Consider the following 20,383-nt stretch of genomic DNA (forward strand, 5'->3'; position numbering starts at 1 on the left):
TAGAAAAGCTGGAGGCTGAAAGAAGTGAAATTCTCTGATTTGACCTGCGTTCCTTATGTTATGGCTGGTGTGTGCAAAATGCATCTGGGTTCTGTGAAGTGCAAGACACTGAATATCTCTGTCTGCCTCAACGATATTTTGAGCTTTACATTGAGCTGAGTGCTCAAATCCTGGAAGGTGCGACTGGGAGGCCAATCCCTTGGGACACCCTTGGTGTCAAATTCTTTGAGGATACTTGAGTAGATTATGCAAAGGGATCACTTAATGTATCACAGGAAGGTGACATTTACTTTCTATAGGGCACCAAGAAAACCATACATTATAAAACTGTGCCCAATTTTGGTTTCCTCAGCAAAAGCCAAGTACTGAAAAATAAAACCAAGCATAACCTCAATGCAATTTGAAGAGGCTTTAGATACTGATTGAAGATGTGGATGCCTAAAATACACATTAAGGGTGAAACACCGGCACCATGAAAATCAGCAAGAAAATCTCCTAGTGACTGCATTGGGACTGTATCCATACAGTTTATCCAGACAAAGACAGTATAAACACCAGAGGCTCAATTGTCCCTGAGCTAACAGTGTTCAGTTGTTTAAGCACAGGAAGCGGCCCACCCTTTTCCCACCTTTGTACACCCAGGCAGAGGTCAGACACAGTGTAGTCGCCATAAGGGCAAGGCTGATCCAAGTTAATGTCTGGAATAGGGAGACTGAGGCAGGGAGATGGCAGAGCTGCTGCCCTGGAGCTCTCTAAATGATCGCAGAGGTGGCCACAAATGGGGCAAATGTACGGTCAATCTGTGAAAATGCCCTGTGGCTGAGCAGATATGCTCCACCAGTTGTCTTGGAGAAGCTGGTTTAAACCAGTGCTCAAGACACATTTTTCTTTCTTAAGAGTATAAAGTCAATACTCAGGCAAAAAAAAGGTTTCAACAGTTGCCCTTATAGAAGGAGAAGTCGTCCAAGGAAGCAAAAGTACCACTGCCATGGACACAACACATCCCACCACCTTCCAGTATGTTTTGCCACCGTAACAGGATCCTCAAGTAGTTGTTTTTAATTCAGGATTGAGGTGATTTCATCCTTCACGTTCATTATCTGAGTAAGCGAGTACATACTTCTCTCATTCTTCATATTTGTCTTGATTATTCACCTTTGGTAATGGAACATATAACAGGAGAGGGAAGTCGTGAGTTCTCTGCCAGGGAGTGCCTCTGCATGCAAAATGAAATGCCAGCACAAAAATCAAAATGATGATGGAAGAGAAAACTCTCCATTTTTACTTAACTTAAAACTCAAGGCAAAATAGTTGCCCAGTCCTCTACAGGAGCTCTCCACAGATTAAGCATTGTGAAGCCCTCATCTTGGGAGTAGTGGGAGGAGGCATCACAGCTGAATTTCAATGCTACATAGACAAGCACACATTTAATCCAGTTGTGGTTTTCTTAATATGCAAAGATCCTAAAGTCAGCTCTGATTCGACTCATCAGTTGCAGCTAATTTTCAAGCTAAGGGCTCTAATAAGCAGACTCAAGAGCATCTGGGCAAATTTAGCTCCAACCAATTTGCCTCTAGAACATCCTCTGAATACATTTGCATAGTCTGTGTTCACAAAGCTACATAAAACATGCCTTGCCAACTGCTGGCTAGGCCTCTCAGTCTGGCACGCTGCTGTCATTGCCGACTATTGCTAAAGCTTTGACAAAGTCCTTACAGTCATTCACCTTTCTTTTAGTTGATATTAAGTGTACCCCTGTATAATGGTGTGCGACAAATGTCTGGAAGAACGATGATTCAACCACTGGACAGGCAGCGTGCAGGCAGGGGGCACATTGCCCCATGTCACTGTGCTGCAACCTTGACCTAATGATAGGATATCTGAGAGTAAGAATGTAGAGCAATGGCTACCACCCAGACTTGGCTTTCCCACCACAGCACAGTGCCAAATTTGATAGTCTCTTTGGTGATCCAGGCACATGCCCATTAAGACAAGTTTATTTTAAAGAGGTCAGGCAGCAGCTGGTGGGTGGTAGGAATCTTTTAGCATCCCCAAAACAGGCAGTATTTGAATGAACAATCTACAGATGCAAATGTCAGCAGATGTATTGGCAATACCCTGTGCTAGAGTCTTCATGAACTTCGAGTAGTTGCTGTTTGGTGCCTAATTATAGTCCCTATAGCAGTTCACTACTTACAGCACGCTGGGACCTAGGGGTCCTGGTCAGAGTCAGAGCCCCTTTGTGCCAGGTGCTGCACAAACACAAATGCCAGTTCTGGTAGAGCATACAAGCTAAGGCCCTATAAACTCTTACCCATGGGCTGAACTTTCTGTACAGCTGTAACTTCACTTGTTTCAGTCTGATCTGTGCAGATATGCAGTTCTATTGTGTTCTAGTTCATTATCTATTTAACACCTATTGAACTCTCTGCAACTGCTTAAAAGCATAAAGTAAATCATGCACATAAATGTCTGTAGAACGTGAGGCTTAATAAAGACCAGCAGCAGTATAGGCAGAGGAAAACTTGAGAGGGAGGGAATATAAAAGTAATCATAAAGGAAACTTGTGATTACATAGACTAGCTACGTACATAATTTGTGGGCTTTGTGGTTTGAGAATTCTGTTTGTTTGATTAATGTATATGAGCAAGAGAATTTAAAGAATCTCTGCCACCTACTGAAGCCGAGAACTGAAATGTTGTAGGCCTCACCCAATGCATTTATAAGTCCTTCCTTGTTCAGCAAAACACTTGGCCATGTTTTGCACTCTAAGAGGAGAATACCAAATAGCGTTTTTTTCTGCAAGAACTGGGGGCCGCTTGCCCGCAAAGTGCAAACCCAAATAAACATGCTGTCCCCCAAATAATCCTGCACAACAAACATAGAGAAGAAGGACTCCTGTGAGGTTTGGGGGTGTTTTTTCTTTCAATATTTGTGAACTTTTTTCTGTGTTACTTGACTAGCTCTAACCAAAAGCCACCTTTGGGAATGTTCTGTATTCAAAGTCTAATTTAGATGTACCCAATTTAGATGCAAGTTCTCACCATGCATCACTTTCAGAACAAGTGTCTTTGTAAGCTGTTGACAGAAAATGTTTATAGTCCTATTATACTCGAGTAAAAAATGTGAACTGAGTAATGAATGTAATATCTTTTCCTTTGGCTTACTGGAGTTTATTTCCCTGTTGTGCAAAGTTTTGTCCGGATTTTTTAAACAAATTCACTTTGTCTTGACTCATGCTTTTTATTCTCCATGAACAGTTTAACAAGCTGAAGTTTGCAGAGTTTGCAGAATGTGTCTGTTTTGGAGTGACAATATTTCCAGGGAACCAGGATTCCTAAAACTGATTATGCTAACCAGAAATGTGTTGTAACTCCTCTGCTTTGGGAACACTGAGATAACAGGTCACCTTTAACTTACTAACACACTTTGAATTTTGACTGCTGCATACTTGCAACACTCTACACATCGAGTATCAGCTATTTGTAGCACTCGGCAAACAAAAAAAGGTGAAACTCTGAATGATTTTTTTATCAGCTCTCTGCAGGTCTAAAAGTCTTATTTAACAAAGAGTTTCTATCCTTGCTGAAGTTAAGCATACACTGCAGATAAGCATAAGCCTGAAAGCTTTGCTGAATTCATATTCAGTTAGGTACGTTTTTACAGTTTTTGCTTAATCTGGGCCACGGCTACCAGCTGAGTAGTGATAGTGAGTGTAACAACCGGGACTCCAGGAAGAGCATGGATGTTATTTTTGACCCACTTAAATTGATTGCTATTCAAGTTTTGTGTCAGTTACAACATTTTATGAAGACAGAGACTCTACAAACAGGCCCAAGTTACCATCTTGGTTTAATGACACCTCACTTTCTTATAGGCCTCCAGAGCTCTTTCACTTTTTACCTTGCCTGGTGGCTTTCTTTCCACCCCAGTGCACCAAGTCAGCCGATCTCACTAAATATTTATATGTGAAAAGAACAAGCCTTCCCTTTATTTAACATGGGTCTTGTTTGCTCTTCCTGGCATTGGATCATTATTATGTCTGCAGGGAGGGTTAGCTTTTAATCTGCGTGTTATTGTAACGTATCTCCATCAAGATAGAGGCAAGCCCCAGCAGGACAAGGTGCTGTGAAAGTTCAGGTTGGTACTGTTAGCTTCCAGCAAAGAAAATTATTTTTCAGCCACCCATGTTGAATTGCCAATGGCCAACACAGAAACCTTTTATTGAACAAAAGCTATGGACCACTGATATTTACAACACCTAAGATGCACCCCAGACAGACGAGCAAATCAGAGGCCAAATCTTGAATTTCCTACTGAAGGCTTGGTCTTGTTAAGCTTGACTAGCCTAAGAAATCTTGCTTCATGATATTAATCCTTCTGATTTGAACATGAACCCAATCCTTTTCCTACTGAAATTCCCCCTGAATACAGTGAGGGAAGCCAAAACGTGTGGATTACACCAGTGAAAGAATATGCTATGAGCGGGCATTACAGGCTTTGGGAGGAACTGAACAGAACACAGTACACTATTATAAATCACAGGATCATGCTCTTAAACAAAACACAGGGTCCTTACAAGCTTTCCTCTGAAATAAGTGGGAGGGAGGCTGTCAGGGCTAAGTCAATGCTGTATTGCAACACAACTTTGCCATAACTTTGGTTGATGGTTCCCTCAGCGTACCTGCCTGTGGACAAACCACATTTTCCAAAGGGTTTTGATCCTCACATACAAACCTTTCTTTTTCCAATCAAAGCAAATGAAGCTCCCAGTTTATGAGGAAAGACACTTAGATTATGACAACCTGCTGACACACATGATAAAAGTGGTTTTTTTATACTCAAAATAGCCAGAATACCCCTATAAAATATTCTTTCTCACACAACATGCTGTTTTCTCATTATGTGTGTTGACATTTTTCGGACTGACCTCAGCTAGATATTTTGTTCCGGAGTCCCCATTTAGTGGAACATTTAAACAATAACACTTTGAAGCATGCTCAGTGTCTCTTTTGAAGTCCATTCAGGCTCTGCCCTAGGGTCAGCAGGCGCATTCCAGCAATGATGCACGGACCATCTGCTGTACAAGTTTAAATCCCACTGGTCCTATACCTAGAGGTACTAACATGTTGCATAACTCGCACTGAAAAACAGCCTGTCAGTTCAGATGGTGTTTGGATTTATTCCTATAGTTCTCTTATCCTCCCGCTGGAGGGCCTGTGCTCAGTAACCCTTGAGTGTGGTTTCTGGGGACTACAAATTAATGACATAAATAATAAGAAATGACATTAAGTTCTTGCAGTCAAACCCTCTCACTGTCTGGCATCTCATTTAGGTGCCTTCCTATTCCAGACTTCTCACTTAGGTGGGCTTTGGCTAAGTTACCCTAAATAGTGGTCCATGGCTTAGTGTCAATTGCTGAACAAGGGAAGACCAGGATGGTGCAATATGAAGGGTGAGTTTTCCAGGACAATGTCAATGATTCAGATGACCAATGACCATTTACTTGGGTAGGAATCTGGCTTCAAAGACATGACAAAAATCTCTGCCACAATATGTCTTTGTCTATATATTTTATCCATTGTGCTTTAATGTTAACTAGTCATTATTAAACTTAACAATGCATTGGCTAAGGTTAATGTATTTCAGACCCAAGCACTGTTGGTCTTATTGATGCTATGTAAACATAGAGGAAGGAGTGGTCCCTGCCCTTGGGAGTTTAAAATTTAAACTTGGACAATACACTTCAAACATATGGTATATCCTGCGGGCTGAACTACCAAACTTCAATCAGCATTAGTCTTAACAATTAATTTATGTTGCACATATGTTCTACATTTGGGGGCATTAGCCCTGATGGGCCCCTTGAAGGAAATGTGAGTGTATGTACATGCTGACCTTTTAATGATGGCAGAGGACAGGGCAACAAGCAGGAGGAGGCCAGTTGAGACCTGCGGAATGGAGCATAGCATGAGGGTAAGCATGGCAGAGGGACATAAATATGGCACGAAAGAGGGAGATTTGCAAGTCTCATAGTGTAAGCAAAGGAGAACAGCCATAGCAGAGCAAGTTTTTCAAAGCAGCTTTAGCACTAGTTGAGCACCAAAATAAGTAGGCACATTTCCACTTTTGAGTATCTGTCACTTATTTAGACGCCTCCTTGGAAACTGAGCTCTCCGGAAAATCTGTCCTCAACGGTGGATGCTGAGCACTAGACAATCTGGCCCGTTCGTTTTCTCAGTATGTGGTTCATCTGTTCTAAGGAACAAGTCCTTCTGGAGATGTTAAAAAAAAATAGGCAGTCCTTCTGGAAATGAAAAAAAAAAAAAGTAAAAAAGGCAGAAAGAAGTGTTGGACACAGAAAAGCATGCAAGCTGCCACATGGAGTAATGATCAAGAAAGGCAGAACAAGCAAAATTTCATAAACCAGATGAAGTTAAAAGTCTAGCCACCAGGACCCCTTACAAACATTGCAGTAGTCCAGGAAAGATGGTGGACATGGGTTAAAGCACTGAGTAGGAGTCAGAAGATATGAATTGGCTGATTTGCTTCATCTCCCTGCTCAAAGTGTTCTTTTCTGTCCAAAAAAAGAAGTGGAACAGGAATATCTGCCCCACTACCCTACAGGAGAAAACTGTAAACGTTAGTTAGGACCAAAATATGGCCTCAGACGTAAGAAGCAGTCCATAGAGTTGAAGGGAGATCCTCTGAGGCTTTCTGCCTCCACAAAACAGAGCTGAAAACAGCATAACAGAGCATGAAGGGACACAAAGCTGAAAAGCATAATGTGGGACATGCCCTCATGTACACAGAAATCCAGCCCCCAGCTGTGGAGGACGATAGATCCCCCATTTTTAGCCATGCCTCATGATGGAGTGTGATGTAGCACCAGTGGTGGCCAGTCAACCTTTTAGTTAGACCTCCTCAGACCTTGCTGTCACCTCTGATCCCTGTGAACCAAAGCAGTCACCTTTTGCATAATGCATCCCTCTCTTTGCGTCACCTCTGAACTTGTCCTTGTGTCTCCCTAGTGGGATCCTGTAAGAGGATTGGGTGGGCCAGGAGGGAGTAGCTCCATTGTTTGAGCACAAAAAGCTGCGTTCATTAGTAGGCAGGCATCTTAGAGCCAGTCATGGAAAAGAAAGAGTGGATTTGACATTAAATCGGATATTCTCAGAGCTTTTCCCCAGCACAACTCCCTCTTTTAAGCTAACAGAAGCAATTGAGAGACCTGCCCAGTAATTCCTGAGTTCCAGTCCCAGCTCTGACATTAACTCTGAAGCCAATATAATCTCCTTGTTTCCTACAATAAGGCCCCAATCCTCCACTGCCATAAATCAGCCTAACTCGTTTCACCTAAGTTAGTGTTACCCCATTTGAAGATTTGGTTCAGAAATTAGGGCACCACGAGATGGGGTCCTGCAGAAATACCCAGGAAAATCGGGTCCCCAGAGAGGTTTACACTCCAAAACAGCAAGACATGTACTTCTGAGCTGTCCTCATGACATTTTAGGCCCACAGAGTGGTTACCTCCTGACAGGACACGTTCCTCTGAGATCCAGGCTTACCAGTGATGGATATCTCTCAGGATAATTAACCGTCTTTGGTTGCGGCTGCCAGAGAAAGGAGGGAGATTTGCAGTGCCCACTGCACAGCCATAGCTTAATTCTGTGGAGGAGCTGCCAGAGACTAGCTTGGTTCTTGATCCAGTTTAAAGGGGCCAGAGGTCAGGAGCTGGTAATTACTCAAAATTTAAACAAGGTTCTTAGTTCACATCCATTGCCATTTTCTAGTTATATTTGCCCTCCTCTTGGTAAACAGCAAACATTTTCTTGGAAACAGTCTCATTTCTTATGCCAGTGGCAAAATAAACCCCAGCTCTTCATGGATGTGTCCTTTCCAAAGAATTACCACAAAAATGTCTGAAACCCTATAAAGGCTGTTAATGACTCTAAATCTCCATAGGGCTTTTTCCCCCCTTCCTCTTCCCTCTTTTCTCCTTGCTCTGACGAGCTGGTGAGTTGGGAATGGTTTAAAATACCACAATAGCCATGGCAGGACATCAAGAAAGAAAAAGGAACAGGGTTTTGAAATACTTTGTGTAAGGCTCCAAGCACTTGAGTTGGTGCTTAACTGACTGGACTTTACCACACAGCAGTCAGATGATCTCTGCAGCTTTGGGAAATAAGAGAAACTCTGGAGAAGGGTGGGGGGGAAACAGTCTCTGCCACATTGGTCTTTATTGTCTTATGGATTTTATCACAGTATTGTTCTTTATTTCCTGCTATTTATAGGCTCTCATGTTTTGTGCTGCTTTCATGTTTGTGTTATCTGCCTTCCCACGACATGTTTCACCCCAGCCCTTGCCTACAGCTGGATCCATAAAGGCCAGACCAACAGTTTTGAATGGCACATCCAGGCTCATCTTCTTTCTCTGGGTGATGCATGCAAACTGCTCTTTTCTGAAGCACTAAGCAACCCAAGATTGGTGATTTAAATTACGTTGGTCGCTCTGCCCACTCTTGCATAAAGGAGCTGAGGAGTTTGCCACTGGGCTTTTGGGTATCAAGCAATGACATTTCTTTAAGAGCCCCAGCCAGTGATGCTGAGGCCGTTTCCTCTGAAGTCCATGCTTCTCAATGGATTTAAACCATTGCAGTCAGTGCATGAGTTGATGATAACCACTCCAGAAACTTCACCTGAATTATTTTATAACTCTCATCTTTGTGCAAGGTACTGCAGAGAGAACGTGCTACAGGGGCTGTTCTCATCCTAACTCCCCATGATTTAGGGAGGTAACTCCACTGACCTGAACTAGCAAAAGTGACGTTAGTTCTGGTTCGATACAAACAATGAGGTCTGTAAAAGTCAGGTCCCTGCCCTAGTAAACTTACTGTCTAAAATGTGGCTCCAATAGGCCGTAGGGCTGGAAATAAAAATGGGAGAGGTGCAAAATAATGCTGAAATCACTGAAGTCAGTGATTTAATCCTGTCAGCATCCTTGTACCTCACCTCACAGCAGTTTCCAGGCAGCCAAAACACTAGCTCCAGGCACAAAGCAGAAACCAGGCTTCTGGTTAGGTGGGCTAGAACTGAGGGATTTACCCTCAGCAGTGGTCCCTTTCCTGCCCTCAGTGAGTGACAGCCTCTCGCATTGATCCACAGCTTGCATCACTTCGCCTTGTGTACAGAGCAGCCTGCCTTGGAAGAGACCACACAGCTCAATGCCAGTAACAACAGGGAAAAACCCTTCACCTAAACAGAGAGGAACAGCAAGCCCTGCTTTGGGACTCTTTCACAATACGTATCCAGAAGCATCGCATGCTAAGGGCTGCTGGAGAATTACAAAGAAAATGAAACACCTCCTTAGAGATGGAGCCAGTCTTGGCCAGCTATTGCTTATGGGATATTTGGGCAAGTTACTCCCGCTGCTTTACCTGTGAGTGCGTGCAAAAGGACTGCAGAACATTGTTCTTCACTGCTGCAGAGCATAATAAAGGCACACATTTGTCAGTGAGAGTTGTTCTGTTTTGCCTCAAATTGTGTCTATTCTGGTAACATCCCTTGAAAAAAGAAGCAGAATTTTTCTGCGAGCAGTGTGAAGTGCAGGTTTCTTAGACAGTTTGACACAGGTTTCAGTAGTTATACTTTACTCCCTATAGAAGTCAGACTGAAAGAGGAGACATGATGGAAATAGAAAGCATCTATGACACACCAGGCTAAGCAAAGATAAAATGCAGTGCAAGGAGAATTAAGAGGTGGCAAAAAATTGGTGGGTCCCAGGATTCTTTCTGAGGTGATGCTAGGAAGCAAATTTATGTCAAGACACGAGCATTGCTAAAGCAAATGCCTTGTCTTCCAGGCACCAGTGAGCTCCAAAAGCTGGCAATTAAATTTTTTAGTGGCCATTACAGTGAAATAATCCATTTTGCCGCATGCAAACAAGGCGGGGAAAGCTATGTGGCAATCCTTTTTCAGGATGGGAGAAAAAAAATTCACCACTAGGAAATTCACCACTAGGAACTCCCAACACTGGAAACCAGAGACTGGATGAACTCCCATCCCACCTGAGAAACAATTAAAAGTGTGAAACCAAAGGTTTCCAGCAGAGACTGCTGCAGAGGCTTAGAAGATAGTAGCTCTGGAGCAACTGCTGTAAAAACACAGCACCATCCCTCCCAAAAAGTGCCGAGTGCCTTGATGTCCATGGGGATCAGCATGGATGGAGGGTGTTACCTCTCCCAAGCCCACCAGTTACATTCTCCTTCTGCCCTTTGTTTTGGTTGCTGAAAATCTGACTGTTTGCACCTTGCTGTCTGGTACAAACTAACTCCTGTTTGTCTCCTGAGATGCACTTTTCAGTGTGTCATCAGATGCCCTCTCAGCCACCATCTAAGGCACAATGACAGGTTGTGGTAGTTTTCCAGTCAGACTCTGAAATGGTTATTCACACTTTTATTGTGGCAAGATTAGATTATTGTAATTCTTTATTGGCCAGCTTCCCAAAGCGGGCTCTGCACAAACTCCAGATGGTGTGAAATGTGGCCAGCAGGATTTGAGTTAAGAAGGGACAGTATCATCCATTCTGTTAAAACCTCTACCTTGGCAACTGGTTAGACAGCAAATTAATTTCAAACTGTCCTTTTTCCCTCTGTGCATAGCTGAGGTCAGGCCTCTGTCACCAATCTTATGATTCGTCATGGCCCGGAGTACGTTACCCAGGCTCACGCTACCTGGCAAATAATTCTCTAAGGTGATTTCAAGGAGGTGAGGGTAGTTTAAACCTGATTTCCATCTGCTTGTTCTCCTCTAAAGCCTGTGCAAAAGCTGGGCGGGATACCAGAATTACACCCTTTACAAACATTAGACAAGGGTGTCAGGCAAGGGTGTCAGGGAGCGATGGGCTCTCCTTATTGCAGCAAAACTGCAGCCTGAAGACTGCCCCCTCCACAAGCAACTGCCTCCAGGCATAAGGCAGCAAACCATAGCCCTCCCCTGAGCATGGCTGGGGAGAAATGGTGATGCCAGCCTGATCCCACAGAGGCAGCCATCTAAATGCAGTACATCTCTAAAGCTCTTCTAAATTGCAGGTGGCTAATCTTGTCCCTTCTAATCCCAGTGTGAGCTGCCAAGGGGATACCCGGACAGTGGCCAGGCCCCCAGATCCTGCTTTTAGCACTGCGGGGCCTCATCAGAGAACACAGGCTGCTGGTATGTGTTCTTATGTGCCATCTTTCACTTGTGTAAACAGTGGTTACACAAACAATTGATAGGATAATAACTGGCTTCATACAGACCAGTACAAATAAAACCTTCCGGTGTTTTGGGCTTTTGTCTTCTTAGAACTTTCTTTTTCTGGAAGAGCACGATACAAAAGGTGTATACCTTCATATTTGATTTGTTTTTATATTGAGCCCAAGAGTTAAAACCTTCCCTGATTTAGCTCATGGTGGCTAAATTCCTACAGGCCTTGCATGCAGTGGAAAAGTCTTGGTTAGGCTGTAATAAGAGTCTAGTAAAAAATGATCATTTGGCTTCTTTTTATTAACTACTCTTTACAAAGCGGTATGTGATTTGCTGCAAAAGAGGGAGAAAGGCTGGGACAGCTTTTGCTGTGCAGTGGAATGGCATGGCAAACATGGCATGTTCTGAGCTGTTTACCTTCCCTGTCACTTCTGCAGGGAACCTGTGACCTGCCACTCACGGATGTGGATATGAAAGCTCATGCTGTTTTGGTTGGGTTTTTTTTTCTTTGTTAGTGTGAGACAGCTGACACAGACTGTTTGCTTTGGGAAAACAACCAAACCCTTTTGTTTTGCATGAGTGGGGTGAAAAAAACCCTGTATATAAAGAATTGTACTGACTCTGCAAACAGCTACTGCATAAGAAAGAGAGAGCGATGGTCCATTCTGGGGTCATACTGACTGTCATTTTAAACCTATAGTGCCACCACCATTTTAGAAATTCAGGAGCCTGGGGAAGCTGTTGAAGACACAAAGTATTTCCCCATATGGATAAAAATACATTATTAAGAAAAAACAGCAGTGCGAGAGAACATGCAAAGTCAGGATGGTTTACCTGAAATCAGGAGAATTTGGAGCTGAGATAAAATGAAATACAGCTTGGTCTCTGATCCTTGAGCTTAGCTGATCTGCACTTGCCATGGGACCGGGAAGTACATGGGGAACTTTTGTATCACTTTTGTACACCCACCATGTCATGCTGGACCAGATGTCTGGCCATCTTAACACAAAAGATCTAGCAGGAATGACTTCAGGATTACTATAGCTTGTACCACCTTGAGAACAGCCTCCAGGGCAGGAGTTACCACCATCTAAAACTAGCACTTTAATACAGACCTGCCTCAGTGCTGCCTTGAGCATGATGCTGCCTATGAGAGGTGCTGACACACACCCAGGTCGCAGGTATCCATTCATTCCATTCCCAGGTTTCCCCAAACCAGGAGACCACTCAGCTGCTGATTGAAGGTGCCAGCCCATCTCCCACCAGTGCTGAGGGTACAGCCTTAGCTTTAATCTGGAATGAATATGCTACTAATTTTACAAAGGATCTTTAGTTTCCCAACATCTCATTTTTAAAGACAAATTTTATCAGTATTTGTTCAGCTGAATCAGTGGGTGGGCTTGAGGTGTCTGAATATAGGCATCTAGAGCTATTTCTAAAGCTTGTGATCACCTAAGGCACCTGCATTGGGCTGACAGGTAATATGCAGGACCTACAGGAGACCTACATCCTCTTTTAGGGACATATGGAGCTTGTGTGGAACACATAGAGGCACTGTAGTATATCACAGTATTCTATACAGTGCCAGACACATACAGGTAGGCAACTCAACAGCCTCCTATGTGAATCAACCAGACATTTGCAGAGAATCTGCTCTCAGCTTTTTGTGCTGCTAAGAAATGAGCCAGGAATGCATTTTGTGCATTTCAGAATACTGTCCAACAGGAGTGCTGGGAAAAGTTTATTTTACATAGAAAAACACAGACAGCCTACTTGTATCTCTGCATGTGGGCCTTATTCTGGTGGGAGGTCACTAGAAAGGTCCCCATGACTCCAGGTACCATGGCCTTGAGCAGCTGAGCAACCTGAACCATGCGCTGCTCAAGTCTTCATGCACCCAAACATCTATCCATTCAGCACATGCATGCGACAGTGATAACTGTCTACGGACCACATGATAGACTGGAGAATCAGAGAGCAAACCTCACCCCACTGTGTGTCCCATAGCCCACCAGCCCAAACATGTGCCATTTCAAGCCAAGTTCTTTACCAGATGAAAGGAAGGCTCTCTTGATCAGATAAACATCATAATAAGTGCTGTAGCCCTCAGCTGTGAACATTAATGCTCAATATGCCAGGTGGCTTAAGCTGCAAGCATGTAATCTCGTGTCACTATGTAGCTTTCAGGCATCCTTCCATGTTCTTAACTGTCCCGATCAATTTGGAGAGATTTGTTTCCAAAGAACACATTTTCAGCAGTTCATAACATAAAACATCACACATTATAAACTCTACCTACCTGACAACAGCCAGGAGTGGAAGAGCTCAGATATCCTTATAAAGCCACTTTTGAATAGCTGGGGTAAAGCACATTAAAAAGATGCATGCTATATTCTCTATATACCACCACTGTGACCGTAAGTGTAAATGACTACTTGAACCTCAGGTTACCTGCAAACTTAGCTGAAGAGTGAGTAGAAAAATAACTAGATCATGAGCATTCAGACAGAGCCTTTAATTAGAGAGAATAACATAGCTGTCTGCATAGGAAGGCCATATCTTTACACGGTACAAATCAATGCAACTCCGTTATGGAATTACATCCGTTTGTGCCAATGAGGATTTGGCCCAGGTATGCATACGAGGATGTCTGCCTTTACCATGGAAACACAACACCTAAGCAAGGGACCACACGAGCAGCTTAACAGCAACTGTATTAATACTTGACAGGGCAGGAAAAAAAAATGAAAGCAATTGCTCTAATTGAAACTACAGGGGATGTGTAAGTAGGGCAGAATGCACAGTAATTACCTGAGCTGGAGTTGAGCCAGAACACCAACACTAACTCTTCTGCTCTATGGGACTGTGAAGGAGCCTAAGTAAACAGGATTCCGGTTTTCCACCTTTGGCTAAAATGGTTGTTTACACAGAAACAGAGAACTGTGTAAGAAGACATGGCGCATGCTCAAGTCTGAGGAATGAAGCGGGGCTGCAAGCTGAGGAGCTGAATTTCCACCCACTCTTGTGCCAAAAGGCAGAGAGATGTGGTATTCTCTGGGAGAAATGCTTCCTGCCTGGATGGTGGATCTATGCACGGGTACAGCTTTGTCCAGCTACGGAAAGGAAATGCCAGGTTACTGCAAATAAAATCAAGGCTCTGCTTACTTGAGTGTTAACATGAACTTTCTGGATATCCTCAGGCTGAAGGTGCCACCAGCTCCCAGCTCCCTCTCTCGCAGCTTCGCAGGACTCCTGTCCCCAGCCACATCTGCCTTGCTCACCTCCCTGCAGTCCACCTGCCACATGCCCACCCCTACACCTTCCTCACAGCCATCACCAGCAGCCCCTGGGCCCTGCTCCTCACTCCCCACCACATCCTTTCCATGTCACCTGCAAAGAAACGCAAACCTGCATGGAAAGCTGTCCAGAAACCAGATCCTAGAAAGGTGGATTCCCAGCAATGGGGTGCATGGGAAGCACGAAGACAATAGTTAATAGCAAAATGAGGCTCCACTGGTAGCACAGGTGGGAGATAACTTGGCCTGGTGTGACCTAGGAGTCAGCTTGCTCCTTTTCTGAGGAAAAGCCAACAGGCAATGGCTTACCCAGCAATCCCCATTCATGGTCCAACGAGCATGTCTTCGTCATACAACAGAGGCACAACTTCAAGCATCTGCCATTGCTTCATGACTGTGCCAGCTCTGCCAGCAAGTAGCAACTGCAAGCCCGCTGCCAAGCCAGCATTACAGAGCTACAAGTCCTGCATGCTACCGATGCACATGTCTGAACCTGTGACCCGTAGGTCCTGCAGACCATCACAAATCCCCTGAGACATACAGTTCCCCGCAGCCTTGCAGGTTGTTGTTAGTTAGTCAAATTCAAATGGCTGCCACAAAAGCTTAATCTCTTTCCAGCCACACTCATGCTGAGTGTCAATAGGAAAAAGTCCCATGAATACGCTTGATAATTACAGAGCCATGGCTGTGGCAAAGAACAAAGTATAATGCAGGCTTGAATACTCAGGAAATTGACTGCTGATATGTTTCCATTCATTGTTTTGTTCTCTGTTCAGTGTTATATTAAAATCTCCTACTAAGAATGAGCTTTCTTGTTTAATGGAACTTGTCAGAGGAAATCTGCTCGAGCTGTTTGATCTATTCTTTAGAATACTATTAATTGTAAATTTAGCACATGTCCCTATCTTAGTTAGCAAATAATTTGAAAAATAAAGCTGATATTTTTCAAACTTTATTTGTTACCCACAAAAAATGATGGCCCATCACTTTCTAACTCTAAGGCATTCACCATCCCCTTGCTCTGCCTATTCAGTCCTGGCTATTCATTAGATATGTTGATCGATTGTACCAGTCACCTGACGTTGTTTTCCTGACTCTATTAGTGAAAAGTGATGGTAGTGAATAGCAAACAGCAAACACGGTGTGAATTTCTGGTCATGAGAAAATTCATGAAACTTTGTGGTTTGCGAGCATTTTCATAAAATCCTGACAACCTATCAACTCAGTCAAGTGTGACCTCACATCTATAGGAAATCACTCTCAGTGCTTCTGTCTGCCTCTCCATTAATGGAACTATCTGTCTATTTTGATTCCATGTGACTTGTTATTAAATATTGAATTTGCATGTTTGTTATTCATCCTGATTCCTGACGTGTGAGCATGTGCGCTCACAATAACAAATCTTAACTTCAGGCTCTGAAGCTGATGTACAGCTGCATCTGGATTCCAAAGTCCTACAGTTCAATGATATTTAAATCTGGAGGTGTCACTTGGTTTCTTGCAGACATAAAAGAACCATTTAGAAAAAACAGATGCAGTGACCAGTTTAGACTCTGTGTAAATCCGTAGGATTATTTCAATTTGCTGGTTCTGAACCTTCAGTGAAAATCTGCAAAAATGGGTTGCACTGGATGGCTCACAGAAACAATATTTCTTTTGTGAATGTCTTCCTGCTTCCAATTATATCAGAATGATGGAAGACAGGGGAAATAGCCAATTCCGGGGTTCATATAATTAGATTAACACACTCTATCATAATCAGTCCTCAATGCTTTTCTTTAGACAATCTCAAAGACTTCTGGAAATGCTCAGAAACTACTGTTCATGTCAGCATGATCACAAGTGCTGTCACTTTTAGGAATTTGACTTTATAGACAGACAAGTGGTGGTGTGAGCCCCCTCCCCAAGAGGCAGCAGCATTTACTCTGTACACAGACCCCAAGCATCCTCCCTTCCCCTCTATCTTAACAATTCTGACAGGCACCAGGAGATGCCTCTCTTCTCTGGTGACAGCAGGTTTGGTTATACTTGTGCTCATTCATGTTATTTGCTTCACCTTGGCCTTGCTAAACCATTGCCCCGGTACTGCGCACCTCTGTCAGCCCTGCAACACTGTTTGCTGACAGAGAACAGCTGACTGCAGATTAGGGACAGCAAGACACCCCTACAAAGGTACTTTAATGTTGGGACGTGCCTCAGCCATGACTGTTTGTGCTATCAGGGGAGCCTGAGCTCCCTGCCTGTGTACTGTTTCTGGACATGTACTGTCCTCCTCTGCTCCTGACTAATTCAAGCAGCTCAAGTCACAGGGAATTCCTCTAAAATAAAACCATTCCTCCCCCACCCTGATCTTTTATTAAAAGAAGGACAGAATTGTTCAGAACTACCCAAGGGAGGAAATCCAAATAGGAGGTGACCTCCTTCCAAGACTCAGTGCTGGGGGCTGAGGTGTGGCCCCCTGCAAACTCCCAGGGTCATTCCAGCACCTTTGTCTCATTCCCTCCTGGAGCGACACCCTCCTGCGCTGCCACCCACATGGCTCGTGTTTTCCTGCGGCCCATGAAGAGCCCTCTGTTCCCCTGCATGAGTCATGACTGCAGGCTGCGGGCTGGTGACATCAGCCCCTCCGCAGCCCTCGGCGAGGCCGAGCATGCCGGCTGCCCCTCGGCGTTTGTTTGGAGCTTTGTGACGAGTATAACGGCCAGGACTGTTCATCGGGGAGAGCAAGGAGCCGAGAGCTCAGCTCGGCACAGGCCCACAGCTACAGCAAGCTATCTGTTGTGGGGGATGCCATCCAGCAAGCCGGAGGAGGAGCAGCTGCAAGAGCCCTGTTTTTTACGCCTGCTAGCAGGCAACCCCTCTCCTGGCATCCCCGGAGTGGTGCCACACACTGAAGCCTTGCCGGCTGCTGCTACCTGTGCCAGCTACCCTGCAACACCGGCACCAGCACATGCTGCCAACACCTCTGTATTTGACAGTGTTGGCACTTCATCTGAGACTGGGACAGAGAGGGTGCGGCTAGTTTTGAAGGCTGCTTTAAGACTACAATAAGAGCTTTTTATGGGCATAAAATTACCATTCTACAATACCGGCAAAGCATTCCCTTTTCCAGAAAAGCTGCAAGAAAGTTATCCCTCTGCTGTTGCAAGCTACACCAGCAGCAGTGCAGTCCTGTAGCTCTAACCAGAGGCTACTACAGGTATTTTGGTCAAGATGTTGAATGACTTTATGACTTTGATGGATGCAGAATCAGCTCAAGAGTGCTCAGCTGTGCAAGCAAAATGTTGCCACCTCATTGATAAGAGGGGAGGGTGCCCATGCCAGGGCAGAGGAAGGATGCAGCAGATAATGATGGCTCAGGGAGACCGCTCCAGCTCTGGGCTTGCCGTTTTGAGGAGATAGACACCCCACAAGCTTCCAGCTAGTCCCCTTCCATCCGTGGCAGGAGCAGCCAGTGTGGTTTGCCAGGACTTTGCTATAAGCAAAATGTGTAATGAAGCTTTTTTGTACCCGTTTGCTTCTGCTAGCATTGCTGGAGATTAGAGCCATCCCAGAGTGGTTTGCTCACCTGTGGACTTAGTTTAAGCTACACCAGCAAAGCCCTCTCCATGTCTAGTGGGGAAGGGTGCTCGGTGAGCTCCCTCAGCCTAACATGGCTTTAAAACATCAATAAGGCAATTACACAGAGAGGCACAAACCAAACTTCTCTATTCCAAGTGCGAGGAGAGTTCTGCTTTTGCTCTGAATCATTTATCTGAGCTTGCTCTTTTGGTCCTGTTCGAGCGTTCGACTACAACTCTGACATACCGTTCTGCTTTAGATTTGACTGAACATCCATGAAAAGGTCAAATACGTTTATGAGATTCCAGCACAAGAGATGGGAAACACCTGATGGCTGCTGTTGCTTTCTGAGGGCTTTTTCATCCATGATACTTCAGTACCTTGCACCCAAATCCTTCCCCCAGTTTGTGCTCCAGCCCTGGTGAAGACACACTCTGTAGCCAACCAACATCCTCCTTTTTTTTTTTCCTCTGGAAGCACAGCAGCTGTTCTGTTTTGCTGCTGAATTAAGCAATTGTTTTACTGGCTAAGGTTTATGGATTTGCAGGTTTTGGTGGCAATGCTGTCACAGAGGTCCCACCATCAGCCCCTGCCAGCATTTCCCTTCTGCCACACAACGCTTGGGCCTTTCAGGTGGGCCAATGCAGTTGTTCCTGGGGGCCATGCTGATCGGGGAACTGAAATAGTTGAAATAAATTGCAAAAACAAAAACAAGAACAAAAACACACACACAAAAAAAAAAGGAAGAAAATAAAATCCTTCCTATTTTACAGGACATTTTTTTCATGGTTTTTAACCTCCATCAGCGCCCGATGCAGCTTGCTGCAGAGTCACACAAGGAGTTATTTGGGCACAACTGGAAGAGGGCTGTGCTGGAGCAAAATGATGGGAAAAAAAGTCTGGGATGGGAATACCTCAAGGTAGTATTTCTACTAAAGCTTCCTTGTCCTCAAACCATGGCCACGGTTTCTTATCTCAGACTGACATTATCCACAAGATCACCATAGCTTTCCAGTAAACAGCCAGTTCATTTCACAATTTATACTTCGTTATGCATCCCCCACATACCAGAGAATTAGCTCCACAGACTCCTTTAGGGCCTTAGAAGGATCCTTAGGCTTCAGTTTTCATTTTTAAATGAATAGAAGCATCCAACCAAGCTGCAGACTATTAAAGCGAGACACTACTTCAGTGATAAACAAAATATTTTCCTAATAATTCACTTACTTGTCCCATTCATGGACCTGTGCCTTTGGAATGGGACATGCTTTGGGATTCCAAATAACACAAATAATAACAACAATAACAACAGCACATTCCATTTTACTGAACGAAACAGTGATATACCAAAAGGCTCGTGATACATTATCACCGTCTGTGCAGGAGTGTGGGTGGGAAGCAGGAGGCTGCAAGAAGAGACAGATAGAACGGCTCCTACATGCAACTGTTTCTTCTGTGCTGCTATTTGCCTTTTGCTCAAGAAGTGCAGCAAATATATTAACACATGCATGAAAAATGAGCTGAGGTAATTTCATCTATGAGCATGTGATCGGTCCCACTGCCACGAATGTTTTCCCTCTAGGTCTGTATCTGAATCTCACACAGACTGACTCACGCTGCAGCGCGTACGTCACTACTACCTGGCAGCGTCAGACTGTCATTTGTTTCCTTTTGGAACGGGATGTTCTATAATGGCTCCAACTCCCACTCAACAGTTTATGAAATTGCAGTTCTTTCACATACCTCCTTTGTTCCTGAGAAGCAAGGAGCTTTCAGTTTGTTTCTAAGGTTCTAAAACAGGAGCAGAGAGTGGCCTGAGCTCAGGGATGCCTCACCCGAAACTCTAACAGGATGCATCTTTTAATAGGATGGAGTTGCGATGGTTCTCAGTGTGCTGCAGAGTTTGTTCTTCAGGGACACAAACAAGGCACAGCACAGAACTGTTTCTTCTAGGGCTGCTGCTTGAAGTACAGCCCCACATCTCGTTCACAAGGCTCCTCCTCCCACAGCCAGGGAGGGACTGTCACATAAATGGAACTTGATGCTCTGGACATGCTGATGGAGCCATCAAAGCAGAAACAGCTGTGCTTCAGAGTGCCTCACCATGATGGTAAAATATGCAACATTCACTTTTCAGCACTGGCTTGTTTGAATCTCTGCCCCTAAAACGCTGATCTACATCTCTCTCTTAGTCTGGATCAGGAGCATGCTTCAGAAGTGAATCCCTGACACTGCGGCACAGTTGCAGATCTCAGTCTATAGGACTAAGCAAGTGCTAGTCT

General features: G+C 44.3%; 1 protein-coding gene across 3 annotated transcripts in view; it reads right to left on the reverse strand.

Moving 5' to 3' along the window:
• Positions 1-20,085, reverse strand: part of SLC6A6 (solute carrier family 6 member 6) — a 90,649-nt gene extending 70,564 nt beyond the window's left edge. The window contains exon 1 of one of the 3 annotated variants that reach the window (XM_075095972.1): positions 19,845-20,085. The gene's annotated coding sequence lies outside the window, so the exon portion shown is untranslated. The remainder of the gene's footprint in view (positions 1-19,844) is intronic. The other 2 variants (XM_075095975.1, XM_075095968.1) reach the window with 2 other exon arrangements.
• Between the last annotated feature and the right edge of the window lie 298 nt (positions 20,086-20,383).

Source organism: Phalacrocorax aristotelis, chromosome 6 (assembly GCF_949628215.1).
Source record: "Phalacrocorax aristotelis chromosome 6, bGulAri2.1, whole genome shotgun sequence".
Taxonomy (NCBI): Eukaryota; Metazoa; Chordata; class Aves; order Suliformes; family Phalacrocoracidae; genus Phalacrocorax; species Phalacrocorax aristotelis.